This window comes from Phocoena sinus, chromosome 15 (genome assembly GCF_008692025.1).
Source record: "Phocoena sinus isolate mPhoSin1 chromosome 15, mPhoSin1.pri, whole genome shotgun sequence".
NCBI classification, from domain to species: domain Eukaryota; kingdom Metazoa; phylum Chordata; class Mammalia; order Artiodactyla; family Phocoenidae; genus Phocoena; species Phocoena sinus.
Window position 1 is genome coordinate 23,741,082 of NC_045777.1, and position 25,052 is coordinate 23,766,133.

Below are 25,052 nucleotides of genomic sequence, written 5' to 3' on the forward strand. Positions count from 1 at the left end.
TGTCTTGATGTGCCCTCCCCTGGTTCCTGAGCCTCTTCTACTTTTGTCTTCACTGCCCTGCTCCCCGAAGGGCCTCTCTGTGTTCCTGGGAAGGACGCTGGCCGCACTGAGGGTAAAGCTGATGGAGGACCCTTACCAGCAGTTCTTCCCCCTGAGGAAGGGGCCCCGGGCAGCCAGGGAGCTCATTGCCACCTTTGAACTCATTGAACTTGACTACAGTAGTTGACTTGAGGTCAGAGTGCTGTGGTCTAGCTGGACACACCGTGGATCGCTTCTGCTATTTGTTTAGGTCATCCAGCTCCAGGGATGTGGGCATGTCCCAGGGTTACCCCTCCAACTCCCTTACCCCCAGAGAATGCAGGCTGCAGGTCTGTCCTGGGACCGCCTCATTGGACCTCCTGACTCCAGGTAACACTTGAAGTAGACCTACCCTAGCTTCACCTTGCCAGGCCTCCAACCCCAGAGAACCCAAGCCCGGGTTGACCCTCATGCCTCAGACACCCATCCTCCTTCCTGTACATGGCTGTTTCCTGAGACACCCCCCTCCCATCAATCCAGCCTTGCCAGGTTCCGCTGGTTTTATATTTCACCAGCAGTCCTCCATTTCTTTTCCCCGAGCCCAGGCTTTCCCTCCTTTGGCCTGATTCTTCTTTGACCTCTGATCTCTTGCTCCCTTCAGCCCTCAGTGCCTAGTGATGTGGAGCCCCAGGACCTGACCGCCCTGGTTGAGCCCCTCTCCGGATGCCTATCCCTGCCACCGCACGTGTGCCCGGTGCTTAGGGAGTTCCATGTTGAGGTAGCACCAGGCACTCACATCCTCCTCCCTTCCCTACACCTGGGTGTCCTTCAGTCAGGTACAGGCCCCTGAATCTCCCACTTCCCAACCCCAGGTACTGTTCTGGGGTCTGAGGGGCCTTGGCCGTGTGCATCTGTTTGAGGTGGAGCAGCCCCAGGTTGTGCTGGAGGTGGCCGGTCGGCGAGTGGAGTCCGAGGTCCTGACCAGTTACCATGAGAACCCCAATTTCACTGAGCTCGTCAGGCATCTGACAGTGGTGAGGACCTGAGCTGGAGGCCAGAAGTGCTGGGCTGAGAAATGAAAGAGGGCAGTGGGATGGTGAATTCCCAGCTGGTTATATTACATTAACCCAGGGGTCACCAAATTTTCTATAAAGCGCCAAATAGTAAATATTTTAGGCTTTGTGGGCCATACAGTCTCAGTTGCAGTTACTCAACTCTGCCATCATAGCATGTAATCATCCATAGGCGACAAGGAAATGAATGAGTATGGCAGTTCCAATAAAACTTTATTTACAAAAACGGACAGCAGGCCAGAATTGGTTTATAGGCAATAATTGGCTGATCCCTGGATTAATTCATGAACTGGTTGTGCTCCATTGGCTCTGTTGATTGAGTGGATTAGCCAAAAGTCATGAAGTGTGAGTCCAAAGGAATCTGAGACACCAGGGACTATGAAGACAAATACATTCTTTGTTTAATTTGTAATTACTGTACTCTAGTATGGGCTTTGGAGTCAAATTCTGGCAGTGTTACTTAGGAGCCTGTCAAATCACTTGTCTGATTTGAGTTTAGTTTTTCTGTTTGTTTGTTTAAAAAAGGGACGAAAGGGTGCTATAAGGAGCCAATGAAAGAAAGGATCTTGGTGAAAGGGCTTTGTAAACTGAAGAGTGCTGTACGGGGGCAAGGTGGGGACTGGGACAAAGCACAGTGGTTCCCGACTGCAAGGGGGAGCACAGCAACAGCAACAACAAAACGCAACACTATTTCGTGACTGTTTCACATGCAGCAGTTTTCAGTTTGAAAACTTCATTGTGCTATAAGATGATGAAACTGAAAGCACTTTGCTCGCTGAACTTCTAGCGGGTGTTCCTGTCATTTCCCATTTCATAGTGCAAGTTGAGGAAAACACCCCTCTCTCCACTGTGCACCTGAAAAGAATGTGAATGCTTCGTTGTTGGGTGGAATGTTCTCTATCAGATACCAGTCAGGTCAAGTTGGGTTGATAGTATTATTCAAGCTTTCCTAAAAAAAGCCTCCTTGGGAATGTTATGGCTAGTTGTTCTATCCATTATTGAGAATATGGTATTGAAGTTTCCAACTTTTGTTGAATTGTTTGTTTCTCCCTTTATTTTTTTGTCTTTTATTTTTATTTTTTTTTGCGGTACGCGGGCCTCTCACTGTTATGGCCTCTCCCGTTGCGGAGCACAGGCTCCAGACGCGCAGGCTCAGCGGCCATGGCTCACGGGCCCAGCCGCTCCGCGGCATGTGGGATCTTCCCAGACCGGGACACGAACCCGTGTCCCCTGCATCAGCAGGCGGACTCTCAACCACTGCACCACCAGGGAAGCCCTATTTTTTTGTCTTTTTTTACTTGTATTTTCAGTTTTTGTTGTTAGGTGCATATATATTTATAATTGTTATAACTTCCTATGAATCGATCTGTTTATCATTATAAAATGTCCTTGTTTGTCTCTAGTTTGTCTCTCTTTTTTGTCTTAAAGACTATTTGTCTGATAATATAGCTGCTCTAGTTCTCTATGGTTAGTATTTGCATGGCATATGTTTCCCCATCCTTTTACCTTCAACCTATATGTATCTCACGAAAGAGCATCTCTTAAACAGCATGTAGTTGCATCTTTTTTTTTAATCCGTTTGACAATCTCTGTCTTTGAACTGTTTAATATAGTCACATTTGATGTTATTATTGATAGGGTTGGATTTACATTTGCCTCTTTGCTATTTGTTTTCTATAAGTCTCATATTTTTTCGTTCTTCCTTTACTGCCTTCTTTTGTATTACATAGATATTTGTTAGTATACTGCTTTAATTCCTTAGTTGATATTTACTTAGTAGTTGCTCTAGGGATTATAGTATGCGTACTGATTTTTCACAATCTATTTCAGATTAATACCAATTTAGTTCCAGTAAAATAGAAATAGTTTTCTCCATTATAACTCCATTCATCCCTCCCCCCTTTTGTGCTGTAACTGTCACATATATGTAAAATAAAGCCAACAATACAGTATTATAACTGTTGCCCCTGCCCCCCGCTTAGGATCCATTGATATATATAGAATTTCTGGATTAAAGAGCATACATAGTTTTATGGTTCTAAATCTATATTAGCAAACTGAGCATTGGTCCTTTACATAATAACAACAACCACCTCATATTTCTGATGGCGCTTTGTAGGTTCCAAAGAATTTTTGTACTGTTATATCATTTGATACAATAGTCTTTCCAGTCCAGGATTGTGTCCCCTTTTTAGCTGGGAAATGGGTTCAGAAAGCAATGACTCACCAGAGATGACTCAGTGAGGCTGTGGGCTTTGAATGCGTATTTTTTTTTTTTTGTTTTTGTTTTTGTTTTTGTTTTGTTTTCCGGTACGCGGGCCTCTCGCTCCGGACGCGCAGGCTCAGCGGCCATGGCTCACGGGCCCAGCCGCTCTGCGGCATGTGGGATCTTCCTGGACCGGGGCACGAACCCGTGTCCCCTGCATCGGCAGGCGGACTCTCAACCACTGCGCCACCAGGGAAGCCCTTGAATGCGTATTTAGCTACACTGTTTTCTCATCTATCTCTGCTGCTGCCTCTCCTCCTCCCACAGTCTGCAGAGACACAGGTCCTCTCTCCCTACCCCCAGGACTTGCCAGAGCAGCCTTATCTGCAGCCCCCCTCAGCATCCTGGTGATTGAGCGCTGGGCCTTCGGCCGCACAGTGCTCGTGGGTTCCCACATCGTCCCCCATATGCTGAGATTCACACTCTGGAGTCAGGAGGATCCCCCTGAGGGGGAAGGAGAGGAGGAGACAGGGGACCTGGTGCCCAAGGTACCTCAAGGTAAGGGGCTTCCCCCTTAGGGGCCACCAGACAGAAGTCCATCTGGTTCCTGGCTGAGATGGCTCCAGGGGACCCTCCAGTGGAGCACTGAGTCTGACTTCTACTTACCTGACCTCCTGGTGTCTTTTATCCCCTCTCAGAACAGAGGTCCCGGGATCCCTTCTTGGCTGAAGTGGGGATACTCAGGCGGCTCCTAAAGGTGATGGGGTATGGGGGATGGGTGGAGAAGGGACTGGCGGGGCTTGGGGTGGTGCTAGGTTAGAGGTGCTGAGTTCTCGCTCCCTCAGGCTCCTCGGAAGAAGCTCCCTCTGGGAGGCCTCCTGAATCAAGGCCCAGAGCTGGAGGAGGACATCCCAGATCCTGAAGAGCTCGACTGGTGGTCCAAGTACTATGCATCTCTGCAGGAGCTCCAGGGGCAGTGGGAGCAGAGCAGGCTTCTGGGGGTTGAGGGGCTGGAGACAGAGGAGGGTAAATGGTAAGAAGGATCTCATCAAACATGGAGCTCTACAGTTTTTCAGAACTCTTTGTTACAGCCATCTTTTCTCATCTTCACGACAATTTGAGAAGCTGGGGATTATTAACTCCATTATCTAGAGCTGTCTTGTCCAACAGAAATATCGTGTGAGCCACATATGTAATTTTAACTTTTGTAGTAGCCACATTAAAAAAAAATAAAAGGAAACGATGAAAATGATTTTAATAATATATTTTATTTAACCTAGTATATCTATAGTATCATTTCAAGAAGTAACCGTTATAAACAATTAATAGTGAGATTTTTTTAATTAATAGATTTTATTTATTTATTTATTTATGGCTGTGTTGGGTCTTTGTTGCTGCGCGTGGGCTTTCTCTAGTTGTGGTGAGCGGGGGCTATTCTTTGTTGCGGTACGAAGGCTTCTCATTGCGGTGGCTTCTCTTGCTGCGCAGCACAGGCTCTAGAGCGCAGGCTCAGTAGCTGTGGTGCACAGGCTTAGTTGCTTCGCGGCATGTGGGGTCTTCCCGGACCAGGACTCGAACCCGTGTCCCCTGCATTGGCAGGTGAATTCTTAACCACTTCCCCCAGGGGAAGCTCAATAATGAGATATTTTATAATCTTATTTTATACTAGTCTTTAAAATCTGGTGTGTAGTTTATGCTTCCAGCACATCTCAGTTTGGACCAGATGCATTTCAAGTGCTCAATAGCCACATGTACCTGGTGGTTACATATCAGGACTATATGATAAACTAAGGCTTTGAAAATGCAAGTGGCTTACCCAGCTGGAACTTGAGCTAAAGTTTTCCAACTCCCTATCCTGTAAAAGGGGTAGATTAAGGAGGTAAAGGGTAGGGAAGAATCTTTGACCTGCGCTTTGATTTCAGACCAACTTAGATGAGGATGAAATGGATGATGCTGGGGATTCAGATAAGAGATTGGCTTTCTTGTTTTCCTCTTTGTGTCTCCCTCCCTCCCTCACACCAGTATTTCTAACGTATTTCTAACCAGTATTTCTAACCAGTATTTCTAACGTATTTCTAACAGCATTTCTGCTGTTCCCAGATGGGGGCAATCTCCTTTCTGTGGATGGGGAAGCCCAAGACCAGGGTAAGGCTGAAGTCAAAGGCTCTGTGTCCCAGAAAAAAGCAATCGCCACTCTGAAGGTAAGTGGGTGTTGCAAGAGGGGATTCTGCTCGGATTCTGGACGAGCTGTCACTGAGGCCCTCGCCTTTCAGATTTAGAACAGCTCCCTGGAAGAAGAGTTTAACCACTTTGAAGACTGGCTGAATGTGTTTCCCCTGTATCGGGGGTAAGGAGGTCAGGATGGAGATGGAGAGGAAGAAGGGTCTGGAAACCTTGTGGGCAAGTTCAAGGTATGTTTCGGGAAGGAATGGGGGACCAAGGAGCACAAGTGGGGATGTAGGAAGAAGACTGTCTTACCAGTGTTTTTTCTGCTCCATATCCCCCCATCCCACCCAGGGCTCCTACCTCATTTACCCTGAATCAGAGGCAGCGTCCTTCTCTGATCCCCAGATCTCCAGGGGGATCCCACACAGAATCGGCCCATCAAGTTCCCAGTCAGAGTATATGTTGTAAAGGTGAGCATCCATTGGCCTGGCATGCCTCTAACTCCGGCAAAGGTAATGTACACAAAACGTACAGACTGAAGGGATCAGAGTCCAGCTTTTTCATTTTTCAGATGGGAAATCTTAGGCACAAACTTAAGAGACTTCACAGGGTTACACATCTTGCTCACGGCAGAACCTGAATTTAGAGCTTAGATCCCCTAATTCCTTATTTGTAGTTCTAGTCTCATAGAATGGGGAGTATAATTCCAGGAAGAGCACAACTCTGTAAAGCTTTGTCATGGCCTGTCATCAAATACCTTTGTACAGGTCCTCCCATTGCTGCAGTTTTCATATAGTGCTCAACAGGGCCCTGCAGTTTCCTTAAAGGCATCTCAGGGAGTGAGAGGGGAATGAGTGGGTTGCTATCCCTTCCCTCCCGGCACAGAGCAGATGCTGTACTTTTATCTAGTTTAAATATAGGCATTCTGACTAAGATGTAATTTCAAGAAACATTCTGTGGCACTCTTCTACCATAATGTAAGCATCCTAGTGCATACATCAGATAGTAGACATCATCTGGACCTTCTACTTCTAGCAACATTGCAGACCAGATGGTCTGAAATAAATTCTCGATATAATAGATCTAGAAATGCTAGATAAACAATCTTTTAAACAAATGCTAAGCTCATAAGAAAGGGAATTCCCAATGGGCCAAAATGAGGAAACAGCAGGAATCCCTGAACAAGCCCTGAAGTCAGATTCTCTTGAGAGGATTTGTCCATACCTGGACCCCAAGCCTTAGGTTCTAATATCTAATAGCCTATACAAGGTGGGAGACACAACCAAGACCCTTGCTCGAAGCAGCACCCAGGAAGGGCTCTACTCTCAGTGAAAGGTGGGCAAGATGAAGCCCACCCACTGGGAAAGAAGCCTGTAAGGTAAATGGTCTATCTCAGCTTCTGTTCCAATTGGGGGAAATAGAAAAAATGTCTTCCCTGAGGATTTACTATTAGAGTTTTGCCCTCACATTGATTTAAGACTTGAATTTTTATTATCTGCTTAGTCCACAAAACTCAAAGTTGAGAGATTGGCTTAAAGTAGTCCCAAATCAGGCTTCACAGACTTCCCTAGATTTAGATAACCAAATTTGGGTTCACAATCCCAAATTATAAAATATATAAGAAAACAATCTCAGGAAAATTTGTCAGAAAGACACAACACAAAAGAGAATTAGATCTCTAAGGCCTTTGGATGTTAGAATTTTCAAATATTAGAAATATAAAACAGCTTAAAATTACTTCACAGTTTAAAACAGTTTAAAATGATTTCACACGCAGAGAACAAAAGGCTATAAAAATTGGGCAGATTTGAAAATAATAAAATAAAATTTCTAAAGATGGAAGACCATTAAAAATCAAATCTTATTAAATGCCCATACATAGCAGAAGGGTTGAATAAACTGTGCTATGTCCGTACAACAGAGTACTATGCAGCTGTAAAATAAAATGAAGATTTCTGTCAACCGATGCGAAGTGTTTTTAGATTCCACATATGAGTGATATCATATGGTATTTGTCTTTCTCTTTCTGACTTATTTCACTTAGTATGATAATCTCTAGGTCCATCCATGTTGCTGCAAATAGCATTATTTCATTTTTTTTATGGCTGAGTATTATTCCATTGTATATATGTACCACATCTTTATCCATTCATCTGTCGATGGGCATTTAGGTTGCTTCCATGTCTTGGCTATCATGAGTAGTGCTGCTATGAACATAGGGGTGCATGTATCTTTTTTTGGTTATATTTTATTTATTTATTTACTTGTTATTATTTTTTTTTGGCTGCACTATGCGACATGCAGGATCTTATTTCCCTGACCAGGGATCGAACCTGTACCCCCTACAGTGGAAGCGCAAAGTCCTAACCACTGGACCACCAGGGAATTCCCTGTATCTTTTTTTTTTTAATTTTATTTATTTTATTTTTGGCTGCATTGGGTCTTCGTTGCTGCGCGTGGGCTTTCTCTAGTTGTGGCAAGTGGGGGCTACTCTTTGTTGCGGTGCGCAGGATTCTCATTGTCGTGGCTTCTCTTGTTGTGGAGCACAGGCTCTAGGTGCACAGGCTCAGTAGTTGTGGCACATGGGCTCAGTAGTTGTGGTTTGTGGGCTCTAGAGTGCAGGCTCAGTAATTGTAGCACACAGGCTTAGTTGCTCCACAGCATGTGGGATCTTCCCGGATCAGAGCTTGAACCCGTGTCCCCTGCATTGGCAGGCAGATTCTTAACCACTGTGCCACCAGGGAAGCCCTCCCTGTATGTTTCTGAATTATAGTTTTTTCAGAATATATGCCCAGGAGTGGGATTGCTGGATCATATGGCAACTCTAATTTTAGTGTTTTGAGGAATCTTCATACTGTTAAAAACACCTTTTAGGACTTCCATGGTGGCACAGTGGTTAAGAATCCACCTGCCAATGCAGGGGAGACGGGTTTGAGCCCTGGTCCGGGAAGATCCCACATGCCGCGGAGCAGCTAAGCCTGTGCGCCACGACTACTGAGCTAACATGCCACAACTACTGAAGCCCACGTGCCTAGAGCCCGTGCTCGGCCACAAGAGAAGCCACCACAATGAGAAGCCCATGCACCACAACGAAGAGTAGCTCCTGCTTGCCGCAACTAGAGAAAGTCCGTGCACAGCAATGAAGACCCAATGCAGCCAAAAATAAAATATAAATAAGTAAATAAATTTATTTTTTTTCATTTTAACATCTTTATTGGAGTATAATTGCTTTACAATGGTATGTTAGTTTCAGCTTCACAACAAAATGAATCAGTTATATATATACATATGTTCCCATATCTCTTCCCTCTTGCGTCTCCCTCCCTCCCACCCTCCCTACCCCACCCCTCCAGGCAGTCACAAAGCACTGAGCTGATCTCCCTGTGCTATGCGGCTGCTTCCCACTAGCTACCTACCTTACGTTTGGTAGTGTATATATGTCCATGCCTCTCTCTCATTATGTCACAGTTTACCCTTCCCCCTCCCCATAGCCTCAAGGCCATTCTCTAGTAAGTCTGTGTCTTTATTCCTGTTTCACCCCTAGGTTCTTCATGACATTTTTTCCCCTTAAATTCCATATATATGTGTTAGCATACGGTATTTGTCTATTTCTGACTTACTTCACTCTGTATGACAGACTCTAGGTCTATCCACCTCATTACAAACAGCTCAATTTCGTTTCTTTTTATGGCTGAGTAATATTCCATTGTATATATGTGCCACATCTTCTTTATCCATTCATCCGATGATGGACACTTAGGTTGTTTCCATCTCTGGGCTATTGTAAATAGAGCTGCAACGAACATTTTGGTACATGATTCTTTTTGAATTATGGTTTTCTTAGGGTATATGCCTAGTAGTGAGATTGCTGGGTTATATGGTAGTTCTATTTGTAGTTTTTTTTTTTTGCAGTACGCGGGCCTCTCACTGCTGTGGTCTCTCCCGTTGCTGAGCACAGGCTCCAGACGCACAGGCTGAGCGGCCATGGCTCACGGGCCCAGCCGCTCCGCGGCATGTGGGATCTTCCTGGACCGGGGCATGAACCCGTGTCCCCTGCATCGGCAGTCGGACTCTCAACCACTGCGCCACCAGGGAAGCCCTATTTGTAGTTTTTTAAGGAACCTCCATACTGTTCTCCACAGTGGCTGTATCAATTTACATTCCCACCAACAGTGTAAGAGGGTTCCCTTTTCTCCACACCCTCTCGAGCATTTATTGTTTCTAGATTTTTTGATGATGGCCATTCTGACTGGTGTGAGATGATATCTCAATGTATTTTTTTTTTTTTTTTTTTTTTTTTTTTTTTGTGTGTTATGCGGGCCTCTCACTGCCGTGGCCTCTCCCGTTGCGGAGCACAGGCTCCCGACGCGCAGGCCCAGCGGCCATGGCTCACGGGCCCAGCCGCTCCACGGCACGTGGGATCCCCCCAGACCGGGGCACGAACCCACGCCCTCTGCATCGGCAGGCGGACTCCCAACCACTGCGCCACCAGGGAAGCCCCTCATTGTAGTTTTGATTTGCATTTCTCTAATGATTAGTGATGTTGAGCATTCTTTCATGTGTTTGTTGGCAATCTGTATATCTTCTCTGGAGAAATGTCTATTTAGGTCTTCTGCCCATTTTTGGATTGGGTTGTTTGTTTTTTTTGTTATTAAGCTGCATGAGCTGCTTATAAATTTTGGAGATTAATCCTTTGTCAGTTGCTTCATTTGCAAATATTTTCTCCCATTCTGAGGGTTGTCTTTTGGTCTTGTTTATGGTTTCCTTTGCTGTGCAAAAGCTTTTAAGTTTCATTAGGTCCCATTTGTTTATTTTTGTTTTTATTTCCATTTCTCTAGGATGTTGGTCAAAAAGGACCTTGCTGTGATTTATCTCATAGAGTGTCCTGCCTATCTTTTCCTCTAAGAGTTTGATCGTTTCTGGCCTTACATTTAGGTCTTTAATCCATTTTGAGCTTATTTTTGTGTATGGTGTTAGGGAGTGATCTAATCTCATACTTTTACATGTAGCTGTCCAGTTTTCCCAGCACCACTTATTGAAGAGGCTGTCCTTTCTCCACTGTACATTCCTGCCTCCTTTATCAAAGATAAGGTGACCATATGTGTGTGGGTTTATCTCTGGGCTTTCTATCCTGTTCCATTGATCTATATTTCTGTTTTTGTGCCAGTACCATACTGTCTTGATTACTGTAGCTTTGTAGTATAGTCTGAAGTCAGGAAGCCTGATTCCTCCAGCTCCGTTTTTCGTTCTCAAGATTGCTTTGGCTATTTGGGGTCTTTTGTGTTTCCATACAAATTGTGAAATTTTTTGTTCTAGTTCTGTAAAAAATGCCAGTGGTAGTTTGATAGGGATTGCATTGAATCTGTGGATTGCTTTGGGTAGTAGAGTCATTTTCACAATGTTGATTCTTCCAATCCAAGAACATGGTATATCTCTCCATCTATTTGTATCATCTTTAATTTCTTTCATCAGTGTCTTATAATTTTCTGCATACAGGTCTTTTGTCTCCTTAGGTAGGTTTATTCCTAGATATTTTATTCTTTTTGTTGCAATGGTAAATGGGAGTGTTTTCTTGATTTCACTTTCAGGTTTTTCATCCTTAGTGTATAGGAATGCAAGAGATTTCTGTGCATTAATTTTGTATCCTGCTACTTTACCAAATTCATTGATTAGCTCTAGTAGTTTTCTGGTAGCATCTTTAGGATTCTCTATGTATAGTATCATGTCATCTGCAAATAGTGACAGCTTTACTTCTTCTTTTCTGATTTGGATTCCTTTTATTTCCTTTTTTTCTCTGATTGCTGTGGCTAAAACTTCCAAAACTATGTTGAATAAGAGTGGTGAAAGTGGGCAACCTTGTCTTGTTCCTGATCTTAGTGGAAATGCTTTCAGTTTTTCACCATTGAGGACGATGTTGGCTGTGGGTTTGTCATATATGGCCTTTATTATGTTGAGGAAAGTTCCCTCTATGCCTACTTTCTGCAGGGTTTTTATCATAAATGGGTGTTGAATTTTGTCAGAAGCTTTCTCTGCATCTATTGAGATGATCATATGGTTTTCTCCTTCAATTGGTTAATATGGTGTATCACGTTGATTGATTTGCGTATATTGAAGAATCCTTGCATTCCTGGAATAAACCCCACTTGATCATGGTGTATGATCCGTTTAATGTGCTGTTGGATTCTGTTTGCTAGTATTTTGTTGAGGATTTTTGCATCTATGTTCATCAGTGATATTGGCCTGTAGTTTTCTTTCTTTGTGACATCCTTGTCTGGTTTTGGTATCAGGGTGATGGTGGCCTCGTAGAATGAGTTGGGGAGTGTTCCTCCCTCTGCTGTATTTTGGAAGGGTTTGAGAAGGATAGGTGTTAGCTCTTCTCTAAATGTTTGATAGAATTCGCCTGTGAAGCCATCTGGTCCTGGGCTTTTGTTTGTTGGAAGATTTTTAATCTCAGTTTCAATTTCAGTGCTTGTGATTGGTCTGTTCATATTTTCTATTTCTTCCTGATTCAGTCTTGGCAGGTTGTGGCTTTCTAAGAATTTGTCCATTTCTTCCAGGTTGTCCATTTTATTGGCATAGGGTTGCTTGTAGTAATCTCTCATGATCTTTTGTATTTCTGCAGTGTCAGTTGTTACTTCTCCTTTTTCATTTCTAATTCTATTGATTTCAGTCTTTTCCCTTTTTTTCTTGATGAGTCTGGCTAATGGTTTATCAATTTTGTTTATCTTCTCAAAGAACCAGCTCTTAGTTTTATTGATCTTTGCTATTGTTTCCTTCATTTCTTTTTCATTTATTTCTGATCTGAGTTTTATGATTTCTTTCCTTCTGCTAACTTTGGGGTTTTTTTGTTCTTCTTTCTCTAATTGCTTTAGGTGCAAGGTTAGGTTGTTTATTCGAGATGTTTCCTGTTTCTTAAGGTAGGATTGTATTGCTATCAACTTCCCTCTTAGAACTGCTTTTGCTGCATCCCATAGATTTTGAGTCGTCGTGTCTCCATTGTCATTTGTTTCTAGGTATTTTTTGATTTCCTCTTTGATTTCTTCAGTGATCACTTCGTTATTAAGTAGTGTATTGTTTAGCCTCCATGTGTTTGTATTTTTTACAGATCTTTTCCTGTAATTGATATCTAGTCTCATAGCATTGTGGTCGAAAAAGATACTTGATATAATTTCAATTTTCTTAAATTTACCAAGGCTTGATTTGTGACCCAAGATATGATCTATCCTGGAGAATGTTCCATGAGCACTTGAGAAAAACGTGTATTCTGTTGTTTTTGGATGGAATGTCCTATAAATATCAATTAAGTCCATCTTGTTTAATGTATCATTTAAAGCTTGTGTTTCCTTATTTATTTTCATTTTGGATGATCTGTCCATTGGTGAAAGTGGGGTGTTAAAGTCCCCTACTATGAATGTGTTACTGTCGATTTCCCCTTTTATGACTGTCAGTATTTGCCTTATGTATTGAGGTGCTCCTATGTTGGGTGCATAAATATTTACAATTGTTATATCTTCTTCTTGGATCGATCCCTTGATCATTATGTAGTGTCCTTCTTTGTCTCTTCTTATAGTCTTTATTTTAAAGTCTATTTTGTCTGATATGAGAATTGCTACTCCAGCTTTCTTTTGGTTTCCATTTGCATGAAATACATTTTTCCATCCCCTTTCAGTCTGTATGTGTCTCTAGGTCTGAAGTGGGTCTCTTGTAGACAGCAAATATATACGTCTTGTTTTTGTATCCATTCAGCCAATCTGTGTCTTTTGGTGGGAGCATTTAGTCCATTTACATTTAAGGTAATTATTGATATGTATGTTCCTATTTCTATTTTCTTAATTGTTTTGGGTTCATTATTTTAGGTCTTTTCCTTCTCTTGTGTTTCTTGCCTAGAGAAGTTCCTTTAGCAGTTGTACAGCTGGTTTGGTGGTGCTGAACTCTCTCAGCTTTTGCTTGTCTGTAAAGGTTTTAATTTCTCCATCAAATCTGAATGAGATCCTTGCTGGGTAGAATAATCTTGGTTGCAGGTTTTTCTCCTTCATCACTTTAAATATGTCCTGCCACTCCCTTCTGGCTTGCAGAGTTTCTGCTGAAAGATCAGGTGTTAACTTTATGGGGATTCCCTTGTGTGTTATTTGTTGTTTTTCCCTTGCTGCTTTTAATATGTTTTCTTTGTATTTAATTTTTGACAGTTTGATTAATATGTGTCTTGGCGTATTTCTCCTTGGATTTATCCTGTATGGGACTTTCTGTGCTTCCTGGACTTGATTAACTATTTCCTTTCCCATATTAGGGAAGTTTTCAACTATAATCTCTTCAAATATTTTCTCAGTCCCTTTCTGTTTCTCTTCTTCTGGAACCCCTATAATTCGAATGTTGGTGCGTTTAATGTTGTCCCAGAGGTCTCTGAGACTGTTCTCAGTTCTTTTCATTCTTTTTTCTTTATTCTGCTCTGCATTAGTTATTTCCGCTATTTTATCTTCCAGGTCACTTATCCGTTCTTCTGCCTCAGTTATTCTATTGATCCCATCTAGAGTATTTTTCATTTCATTTATTGTGTTGTTCATCATTGTTTGTTTCATCTTTAGTTCTTCTAGGTCCTTGTTAAATGTTTCTTGCATTTTTTCTATTCTATTTCCAAGATTTTGGATCATCTTTACTATCATTATTCTGAATTCTTTTTCAGGTAGACTGCCTATTTCCTCTTCATTTGTTAGGTCTGGTGGGTTTTTATCTTGCTCCTTCATCTGCTGTGTGTTTTTCTGTCTTTTCATTTTGCTTATCTTACTGTGTTTGGGGTCTCCTTTTGGCAGGCTGCAGGTTCGTAGTTCCTGTTGTTTTTGGTGTCTGTCCCCAGTGGCTAAGGTTGGTTCAGTGGGTTGTGTAGGCTTCCTGGTGGAGGGGACTAGTGCCTGTGTTCTGGTGGATGAGGCTGGATCTTGTCTTTCTGGTGGGCAGGTCCACGTCTGGTGGTGTGTTTTGGGGTGTCTGTTGACTTATTATGATTTGGGGCATCCTCTCTGCTAATGGGTGGGGTTGTGTTCTTGTCTTGCTAGTTGTTTGGCATAGGATGTCCAGCACTGTAGCTTGCTGGTCGTTGAGTGAAGCTGGGTGCTGGTGTTGAGATGGAGATCTCTGGGAGATTTTCGCCGTTTGATATTATGTGCAGCTGGGAGGTCTCTTGTGGACCAGTGTCCTGAAGTTGGCTCTCCCACCTCAGAGGCACAGCACTAACTCCTGGCTGCAGCACCAAGAGCCTTTCATCCACACGGCTCATCAGAAAAGGGAGGAAAAAGTAGAAAGAAAGAATTAGTAGAAGTAGAAAGAAAGAAAGAAAGGAGGGAGGGAGGGAGCAAGGAAGGAAGGAGGGAAGGAAGGAAAAAAAGAAAGAAAGAAGATAAAGTAAAAATGAAGTAAGATAAAATATAATAAAGTTATTAAAATAAAAAAATAATTATTAAGAGGAAAAAAAAAACAAAAAACAAAAAAACGGATGGATAGAACCCTGGAACAAATGGTGGAAGCAAAGCTATACAGACAAAATCTCACACAGAAGCATACACATACACACTCACAAAAAGAGGAAAAGAGGAAAAAATCATAAATGTTGCTCTCAAAGTCCACCTCCTCAGTTTGGGATGATTCGTTGTCTAAAGAAGGGAAGGAAGGAAAGAAAGAACGAAGATAAAGTAAAATAAAATAAGGTTATTAAAATAAAAAGTAATTATTAAGAAAAATTTAAAAAAAAAAGGACGGATAGAACCCTCGGACAAATGGTGGAAGCAAAGCTATACAGACAAAATCTCACACAGAAGTATACACATACACACAAAAAAAGGAAAAGGAGAAAGAATAATAAATCTTGCTCTCAAGTCCACCTCCTTAATTTGGGATGATTCGTTGTCTATTCATGTATTCCACAGATGCAGGGTACATCAAGTTGATTGTGGAGCTTTAATCCGCTGCTTTTGCGGCTGCTGGGAGAGATTTCCCTTTCTCTTCTTTGTTCTCACAGCTCCCAGGGGCTCAGCTTTGGATTTGGCCCCGCCTCTGCGTGTAGGTCGCTGGAGGGCGTCTGCTCTTCGCTCAGACAGGACGGGGTTAAAGGAGCCGCTGATTCGGAGGCTCTCGCTCACTCAGGCCGGGGGTAGGGAGGGTCACGGAGTGCAGGGCGAGCCTGCAGCGGCAGAGGCCAGCGTGACGTTGCACCAGCCTGAGGCGCGCCTTGCGTTCTCCCGGGGGAGTTGTCCCTGGATCCCGGGACCCTGGCAGTGGCGGGCTGCACAGGCTCCCCGGAAGGGGGGTGTGGAGAGTGACCTGTGGTCGCGAACACACAGGCTTCTTGGTGGCGGCAGCAGCAGACTTAGCGTCGCATTACCGTCTCTGGGGTCCGCGCTTTTAGCCGCGGCTCGCGCCCGTCTCTGGAGCTCCTTTAAGCGGCGCTCTTAATCCCCTCTCCTCGCGCACCAGGAAATAAAGAGGGAAGAAAAAGTCTCCTGCCTCTTCGGCAGGTCCAGACTTTTCCCCGGACTCCCTCCCGGCCAGCCGTGGCGCACTAACCCCCTGCAGGCTGTGTTCATGCCGCCAACCCCAGTCCTCTCCCTGCGTTCCGACCGAAGCCCCGCCCGCTCCGGCGGGTGAGCAAACAAGCCTCTCGGGCTGGTGAGTGCCGGTTGGCCCTGATCCTCTGTGCTGGAATCTCTTCGCTTTGCCCTCCGCACCCCTGTTGCTGTGCTCTACTCCACGGCTCCGAAGCTCCCCCTCTCCGCCACCCGCAGTTTCCACCCGCGAAGGGGCTTCCTAGTGTGTGGACACTTTTCCTCCTTCACAGCTCCCTCCCGCTGGTGCAGGACCCATCCCTATCCTTTTGTCTCTGTTTATTCTTTTTTCTTTTGCCCTACCCAGGTACGTGGGGGGTTTCTTGCCTTTTGGGAGGTCTGAGGTCTTCTGCCAGCGTTCAGTAGGTGTTCTGTAGGAGTTGTTCCACGTGTAGATGTATTTCTGGTGTATCTATGGGGAGGAATGTGATCTCCGCGTCTTACTCTTCCGCCATCTTCCCGGAAGTAAATAAATTTATTTTTTAAAAATCTTTTAAATGCAATTCTGAGCTTCCAAGAAAGTAAGAGATTTTAGAGTGGAAAAAAAAAAAAAACAGAATAAAAGCAGGAACTGCTTTAAAACGTACCCAGAATTTTGTTCTTATCCATGTTTGGTGAAGCCAACAGATCAGGAGATGGTTGCCATTGAAAAGATAGTCTGTTGTTTCAATTTTCTGGAGGGGGGGCGGTGCATGCTGTACCCTGCAGGGCCACACGGGGAAGCATGAGGGCCAGTCCAGAGGCAGAAGGAGGAAGGGAAGTGTGAGGGCCAGAGCCTTTATTGTGGTTTCTGCAGGAAAGGCAGGGCAAGGCAGTGTAAGCAGGCTTAGGATTGGCTAGTTTGAATAATTCCTGTGGGCTCTGGGGTACGGGGGCTGTCTCACTGTCTCTTGTTGTCTGGAACCTGGCCCTGAGGATGATTAGGGCAGAGGAATATTACTTCCTGGAGTATAAGAGCCAGATAGAGGAGGTGGTTGGAGATTGTATGGGCTCTAGATTGGTTGCTTTGTATATGAAAGGTGCTCTGGCAGGTGTGTTGTTTGCTAACTCTAGGAATTAGTATCCCTGACAGGTGCAATTTCTCCTGGGCCAGTATGGCTCCAGATACCACAGCATCAAGATTACAGAAAACAAGAAAATATAGTTGATAACAGGGACCTGGGGAAAAGGAATGCTAAAGCTGGCTTTCACCCCACACTTACTGCTGACCTGGGAAACCTCATCTTCCTCGTGGATGGTTGACAGGCAGTGAGGACAGAAGATGAAGTCCTGGGGCTACCTAGGGGAGGAGTTTGACTGAACGGCCTTATATAAAGTGGAGGCCCCAAAATTACACCCTCTGCATAAGGATGAACAAAAATAGGAACTTGAAAGGCAGAAGGAGACACCAAGGAAACTTGCCTGTCTTAAACTTGGCATTGGTTAGAGGGGAAAAAGTTTCCCCTAGCATCCATGACCACAAGCTGGCTCTAATACAGTTCAGGGCCTGAGTTCCCACCATCTGTGTGATCCCCAAAACCTCAAGTGGAGGATTTATTTTAAAGTGGCTGCAGGTTGGTAGTTTGCCTAGGAAACTGGCAGGAGTGAAAACAAGCTCTCTCTGGCAGAGAACACCCACAACAGCCCCTCAGCATGAGTTAAACCAAATATGAATCATGATTAAAAAGTACTGAAATATAAAGAAAAAAGCCACTATGGGAGGGTGGGAGGGAGACGCAAGAGGGAGGAGATATGGGGATATATGTATATGTATAGCTGATTCACTTTGTTATAAACCAGAAATGAACACACCACTGTAAAGCAATTATACACCAATAAAGATGTTTAGAAAAAAAGTCACCATGAGTAAGAATTAGCAAAAATAACAACACATTCAGACCCCTAAGGTCGTTGATATTGGAATGACTAGATAGAGAATGTAAAATAAGTATATATGAAATGTTTAAAGAAATAAAAGAATGAATTTAAAATGAGCAAGGAACAAGAGACTATTAAAAATAAACAGCAAGTTGAAAGGCCCAGTTAGAATGTTTAGAAATTAAAAGTGTAATGTTTTTAAATTTAAAACTCAATAATGGAGCAAAAAATTTGAAGAGTCACTTCACAAAAGCAAATATATATATAAGAGCAATAAGCACATGCAAAGATGCTCAACGTGCTTCATCAGCAGGGAAATGCAAGTTAAAACCACAGTGAGCTACAATTTCACAAGCGCTAGACTGACGAAAGTAAAAAGACTGACGATACCAGGTGTGAAAGATGTGGGACAACTGGAACTCTCATACATGGCAGGTAGGAGTGTAAAAAGACTAAAAATATATTGCTGTGTATAAATTATACTTCAGTAATTTATGCATAAGTTATGAATTTACTTAATTACATAGTTATCAAAAACAGAAAAAGTAAGTTTACTAAATATAGTTTAAACCATGCAATATAGTGCTATATATTGCTTAGGGACGTATGTATATGTAGTAAAGTATTTTTCCTTTTTTTTTTCTGTGAGTGAGAAACCCCAAATAAAGGGTCTGGCTACTTCAGGGATGAAAAAGGAATTAAGTCAGGTCAGGGGACTCAGGGGACATTTGTCGGTAGTGTTTAATTTATGAAGTTGGGCACACACGTGCTCATTGTATTATTTTTTAATACAATTAAAAAATGTAATTATTTTTATTTAGTTAAAATATTCTTAATTTAAAAAGTAAAAAAAGGAATAAAATGTAAAATATGCTCATTGTAAAAAAATGAAGGTCAAACAATATGGAAAGTTACAAATTGAATAGTAAGATGTATAAGGGTATACATCTTTCCACATATTTTGTTTCATTATATCTTTTGTTATACTTACTTGTATGTCTTAAGTATTTCAATAATTAATTTAAAAGTAAATAAAAGTCATCTTGTGCAACCTCTCAGCTAACTCCTTGAGGTGGAAGATCTCTCCCTGGTAACTTCCTGTTTACACTCAATCGGAGATTAGGTCCGGCAAGAGCCACCTTGGGTTATGACAATGACATTTCTTTCATTTCCACCCCATACTGTCTCCCTAGGCTACCAACCTGGCTCCTGCGGACGCCAACGGCAAAGCAGACCCCTATGTGGTGGTGAGCGTTGGCTGGGAGCGGCTGGACACCAAAGAGTGCTACATCCTCAAGTAGCTGAACCCCATCTTTGGAGAGTGAGGCTGGGCCCTGGGCTTGGGAATGGAGAGCAACTTTGCCATCCCGCCCTGTGGCTGTCACTCAGGCAGCTGATGTGGTGTGGGGGAATGGACAGAAGCTGTTGAGTCCCCTCACACCCCTACCCTTCACAAGACCACCTCCTAGGGTGTGGAGGTGTTCTCATCACGATCTCTCCTGGCCAGGGCCCTAGAGCTCAGCATCTCTCTCCCTGCTGAGCCAGAGTTGACCGTGGCTGTGTTTGATCATGACCTCGTGGGTTCTGATGACCTCATCAGAGAGACCCACATTGATCTGGAAAACCGATTCTATAGCCACCACAGGGCGAACTGTGGGCTGGCGTCCCAGTATGACGTGTGAGTCCAACAGGGCCCTCAGGAGTCATTCTAAGTCTGACCAAAGACATTCAAGTTCGCATCCCACCTGTCTGTCCAGATCCTTCGATTTCATAGAAGGGGACTCCCCTGCGACCAAGACATTGTAGCTTAATGGTCAAGAAATGGGCCTGGGAGTTGGGATCCTGTGACTAATAAGTCACTTGGCTTTCCTGAGCTTCAGTTTCCTCATTTGAAAGACGGGTAATATCAGTATCTCCTTCATAGGAGCACCTGCCATGCATATTTGATTTTCACCGTTACCGTAAGCGAGGGCTAACCTGTCCCGCAGAGGAGTTACAAACCTGGATCCCAAGTCCTCAAGGGCACCCATCCCTGCCCCTGTGCCCAAGTATGTTCATATGCTGGATCCAACTGAGGCACATTCCTTTTCTGCCACAGGGATGGCTACAGTGCCTGGCGTGATGCATTTCAGCCTTCGCAGATCCTGGCGGTGCTGTGCCTACCCTGTGGCCTCCCCCCACCCGAATACCGAGCCGGGGCTGTCAAGGTGGGCAGCAAACTCTTTCTGACACCGCCAGAGACCCTGCCCCCAGGGACCAGCCCCTCTCCGCTGCACAGTCCAGAGGGAGCAAGATGGAAGAACAAGGTACAGGGGGACCCTGGTGCCCAGCCTAGTGTGCCCCACAAAGAGCCCGCCTCCCTCTGCAAGCAGAGGAGCTGAGTTTTGGCTGAGTAAGGACGATAGTGGAGAGAAAATGGTCTTTGTTGGTGAGTGTGAGATCTCCAGGGAGCCCTAGCGAACCCCTCAGAGCCATAGCTAATTGGGGACACAGGGGTCCCATACAACGTAAAATATGGATGCAGAATTTAGCTCATGCTTCATATATGGCCAGTGGTCTGTTCTCTAAACAAGGTCTGCACAGAGGCCACAAAGCCTCCAACCCCACTGTCCCCCTGACTGCTGGCTTTTCACTGGCAGAAGTTGTTAGAGCTTTCTGTGCATTGTGGACTTGCCCTCCCAGCCCGTGGGTTTGTCCGATGCAGCAGCTGCCTCAGCCTAGAGCGTCTACTGAGGGCAGGGGGAGGAAGGGAGGAGAGTTGGGAACTGTGCGGAACCCAAGCTCACACACCTCTTGTTGCAGGTAGTGGGGACTCCGAGGTGGCAAGTGAGGTCCCTGAGGAGCCCCAGGCATTGCTGGTGCTGCGGCGCTGGCAGGAGATGCCTGGGCTTGGGATCCAGCTGGTACCTGAGCACGTAGAAACACGGCCCCTCTACCATCGCCGCAGCCCAGGGCTGCTGCAGTTGAAGGAGGGCTCAGCACCCAACCCCAGAACCCCAGGACTCCCACCTGGTCCTGGACCTGGGACCCCAGGACGCCCTTTCTCCAAGACCTCCACCTGGGCACTGCCACTTTGGACTTTGGCTCCTGATCCTGGTGCCCAGCATCCCCACTCCAGTATTGGACTTCCATCCTGGACCCCATACCCACATCCTGGACTCTGGTTCTGAAGGATCCCCACCCCTGGGCCACCAAGGCTCAGACCTGGCACTCCCAACCTGACCTCTACCCCAGATTCCTAGGATCTGGACCTGGGAGCACTAGATCTTACTTTTGATCTCAGCCTTCCACTTCTGGGGCCTCATCTCTGAACCCTCAGGCTAATGTCAACCCTGGAATTCCCAGTTCAGACTCCACCTTCATCCTCATACCCCAGGATCTGCCCTCTTGACCCCAGCTCTTCTCTCCACCTGGGGTAAGGCACAACCTCTGGCCACAGGGCCGTTAGGGGGGTGGGACCCAGCAAGACCCTTTAGCCTCTTCCTGTGCCCCCAGGGATCCCTTCATGTGTGGATTGACATCTTCCCCGGAGATGTGCCTGCCCCACCTCCAGTTGACATAAAGCGTCGGCAGCCAATCAGGTAAGAGAGAGTCCTGGTCCATCCTCCCATGGGGTGGGCACACCTTGGACAGCCCACATCTTGGACAAGGGCTCTCTGAAAACCTGTGCAAGGGCCCCCATGAAGCAGGCAGAGCTGATCCAGGCTTCAGATAGGTGAGCCGTTAAATTCCCTTTTTTTTCATAAGCCATTGTGAGTTGGGTGTCTGTCACTTGCAACTAAAACAGTCCAAATACCAGTTAACCCCCTTTTGACCTGAGCTACTCTGAGTGGAGGGTGTGTGCACTTCAGATGTCAGCAATCTGTCACTTTCTACCTCTGGGCTCTGCTTTCCTTGGTGTCACTCTCATGGAGACATGCAGTCTGGGGTCCAAGTGGCTTTTAACAGTGGAGGCTTACATCTTACCAACCGGACTACTTGAGCAGGAAAAAAACCCACGTCTTTCCCAGTTAGAGCAAAAGTCTCGAGCTGACTCTCATTGTACCAGCTTGGGTCAAATGCTGATTCCTGAACCAACCTTTGTGATCAGGGAGCTGTAATGCATTGACTGGCCAGTCCTGGGTGATGTCGTAGGTGATACACCAACCTCTGGAGCCAGAGAGGGGTTGGTCCGCCCCACCAGGATAACACAGACTGACAGTAGTGGGGGTGGAGTGGGAGTCACCAACAGAAAATCAGAGTGCTGTCAACAAGAGAGGGGAAATTGATACGGGGCAAAAGAAAACAATAGATATCCAGGAAACCTCATGACAGACAAGGACAGGGCTATTTGGGGTAGGATCAAGAATGTCACAGCCCTTCCTTCTGTCCCTCAGGGGCTGCGTGCTGTCATCCCCACTTGGTGTCTCTCTGCAGACTGTCTCTCTCTGCTTGCACAGCACTTTGGCTTGTGGTGGCTCCAGCTCTGCATCTGATGCTTTTTGAGTCAACCTTTCAGGGTCTTGATTCCAAATTTATGGGTGGGAGAAGCCCATTGGCCCAGCTTGGGTCAGCAGACCATTCCTGGTGCCATCTGGGGGGGTGGGGGTGGTTGGTGATACCTGGGGCTGTCCCTTCAAGGGACCACAGACATCCTGATCACCTGGCTGGGCACACATCAGGTGCTCAATGCATGTCAGTGGCCCTGGCCCAGGTCCTTCCTGCAGCCCCTCCCAGGACCCCTCTCGAGAGTCTGAAAACCCTCCCCCAATACATCCCTCAGCTATGAGCTCAGAGTCATCATCTGGAACACGGAGGATGTAGTTCCGGATGATGCAAACCCACTCACTGGAGAGATGTCGAGTGACATCTACGTGAAAAGGTAGGCCTACAGGCCTAGTGGGCACATGGCTGTGCACTGAGGTGAGATTTCAAACAGGGGCTTGGGCCCTGGGCTGAGCCAGAGCTCTGTCCCCTAAGCCCTCGATGGCGCCCGGAGCTGGGTGGAGGGACCAGTCTGGTGGTGAGTGGAGGGGCAGGCTAGGTGAGGAGCCGGTTTCTGGGCTCCGTCCAGCATGGATGCCCATCCCCTCCGCCTGCACCTTTCCCCTGGCTCCAGCTGGGCGAAGGGGCTGGAGCAAGACAAGCAGGAGACAGACGTTCACTTCAACTCTCTGACAGGGGAGGGAACTTCAACGGCGCTTCGTGTTCCGCTTTGACTACCTGCCCACCGAGCGAGAGGTGAACGTCCGTTGCTGGCCTGGACCCTTCACCCTGGAGGAAGCTGAGTTCCGGCAGCCGTCTGTGCTGGTCCTGCAGGTCTGGGACTATGACTGCATCTCTGCCAACGAACGACTTCCTTGCTACTGCTTAGCTGCCCTCCTACCTCAACCCCTGGCCCCGATTTCTGCCCTCATTGCCCTGTCCCCTCTCTCCTGGGTTCCCTACTCTAACCCAATCCTCAATCCTGGATTTCAGATTCTAGGTCTGCTTTCTGGCCTAATTACTGAACTTATTCAGCTCTGAGCACCAAAACCTCCATTTCCACCCAAATCTCCCACTCAGTCCTCTAATTTGACCTGAGCTCGGGTTACACTGGACTCTTGACTCCATGGCCTTTAGTCCCTGCTTTGGCGGTCTGGTCCCATCCTTGGGCCCTGTATCATCAGGGTCTGACAACCTGCTGACATTTGGGCTGTGGTGTGTGGTCCATAGCTGGGGCCTGACTGCCACATTCTAACTTTGGATGCCCCTCCCGCAAGATGCACTTTCTACCTCTGGGCTCGGCTTTCCTTGATGTCACTCTCAGGGAGGCAGGTTGGTTCAGATAGACCTTGAGCTCCTGCCTAACTCAGAGAGCTCTGGACCTGCAGGATCCTTGGAGCTGCAGCTACCGGACATGGTGCGAGGGGCCTGGGGCCCCGAGCTCTGCTCCGTGTGGCTGGTCCGGGACGGGGCCGGGCCAAGGCGTAATCTGTTTCGCTGCCGCTGCTTGCGGGGCTGGTGGCCTGTAGTGAAGCTGCGGGTGCCGGAGCCTCAGGCTGGCAAGAAGAAGAGGAAGAAGAGGAGGAAGGGCCGGCCAGAAGACTTAAGAGTTCTCGGACTCAGGAGGCAACGACTACATCCTCACAGTGGGTGCAGCCAGGGCAGGAACCGGGCCAGGCAGGGGCCAGGCCTGAGCCGGCCTAAGAACTTGGCTTCCGTCGCCCCTTTTCCAGGGGAAGGTGGAGGCTGAGTTTGAGCTGCTGACTGTGGAGGAGGCTGAGAAACGTCCAGTGGGAAAGAGGCACAAGGAGCCAGAGCCCTCGGAGAAGCCCAAGGGTACGGGCGGTGCGGTACAGGAGGCGGGGCCAGAGCCTGGGGGAGGGGGCAGGGGGCAGCCGGGGGGCTTCCTCATCATTCCGACACCACCTGCTTCCCCGCAGCTGCCCCGAAACCTCCTTCAACTGGTTTGTGAACCCGCTGAAGACCTCCGTCGTCTTTGTCTGGCGCCGCTGCTGGCACATCCTGCTGCTGCTGGCGGCGCTGATCACTGTCTTCCTCCTCCTCGTCTCCTACACCAGGCCTGGCCTGATCAGCCAGGTCACCGTCCACCCCCTCCACCGCCCCTGACTGACCTTGGACACTCATCCCGTAATGCCAGCTCCTCAACTCCTGCCCCTGGTGTCCTTCCCACCAACAGGAACCATCCTGGTGTTCCCTGCTTTCTCTGTGTAAACCTTATGAGGTATCCACCCTGTCCCCTGAACACATGCTGCAGATAATAAATGACACTAGGGGCAGAGAACAGATGTGTTCTTGGGTGGCCTCGGGCGCATGAATGCACAGAATGGGAGGCTGCCCACGTGGCCCTGCTGCCGGGAAGAACAGGGCCCCGTGGCAGGTCACAGCCGAGGAGCCCTGGCCACCGAGGTGTCAGGCCCTCGAGCAGCCCACCTGCTGCGCCTGCTCTTGCCAGCGACTGGGTCCCTCTCACCCCGTCTGCTGTGGCTTCTGCTGCTCCATGGCAGCTAAGCCCTTTATGTGCTCCGTGAACCTGTACCGACCCTGAGAGGAGGCAGATCACTTAGGACACTTGACTGCAAGTGACAGAAATCCTAACCCAAGCTGGCTTAAGCAAAAAGGGAATTTATTGGCTTACGCAGCTGTTAATTCCCAGGA

General features: G+C 46.4%; 1 pseudogene; it reads left to right on the forward strand.

The window, feature by feature from the left end:
• The window catches only part of LOC116740415, a 48,717-nt pseudogene extending 24,214 nt beyond the window's left edge, over positions 1–24,503 (forward strand).
• Positions 24,504–25,052: the final 549 nt, after the last annotated feature.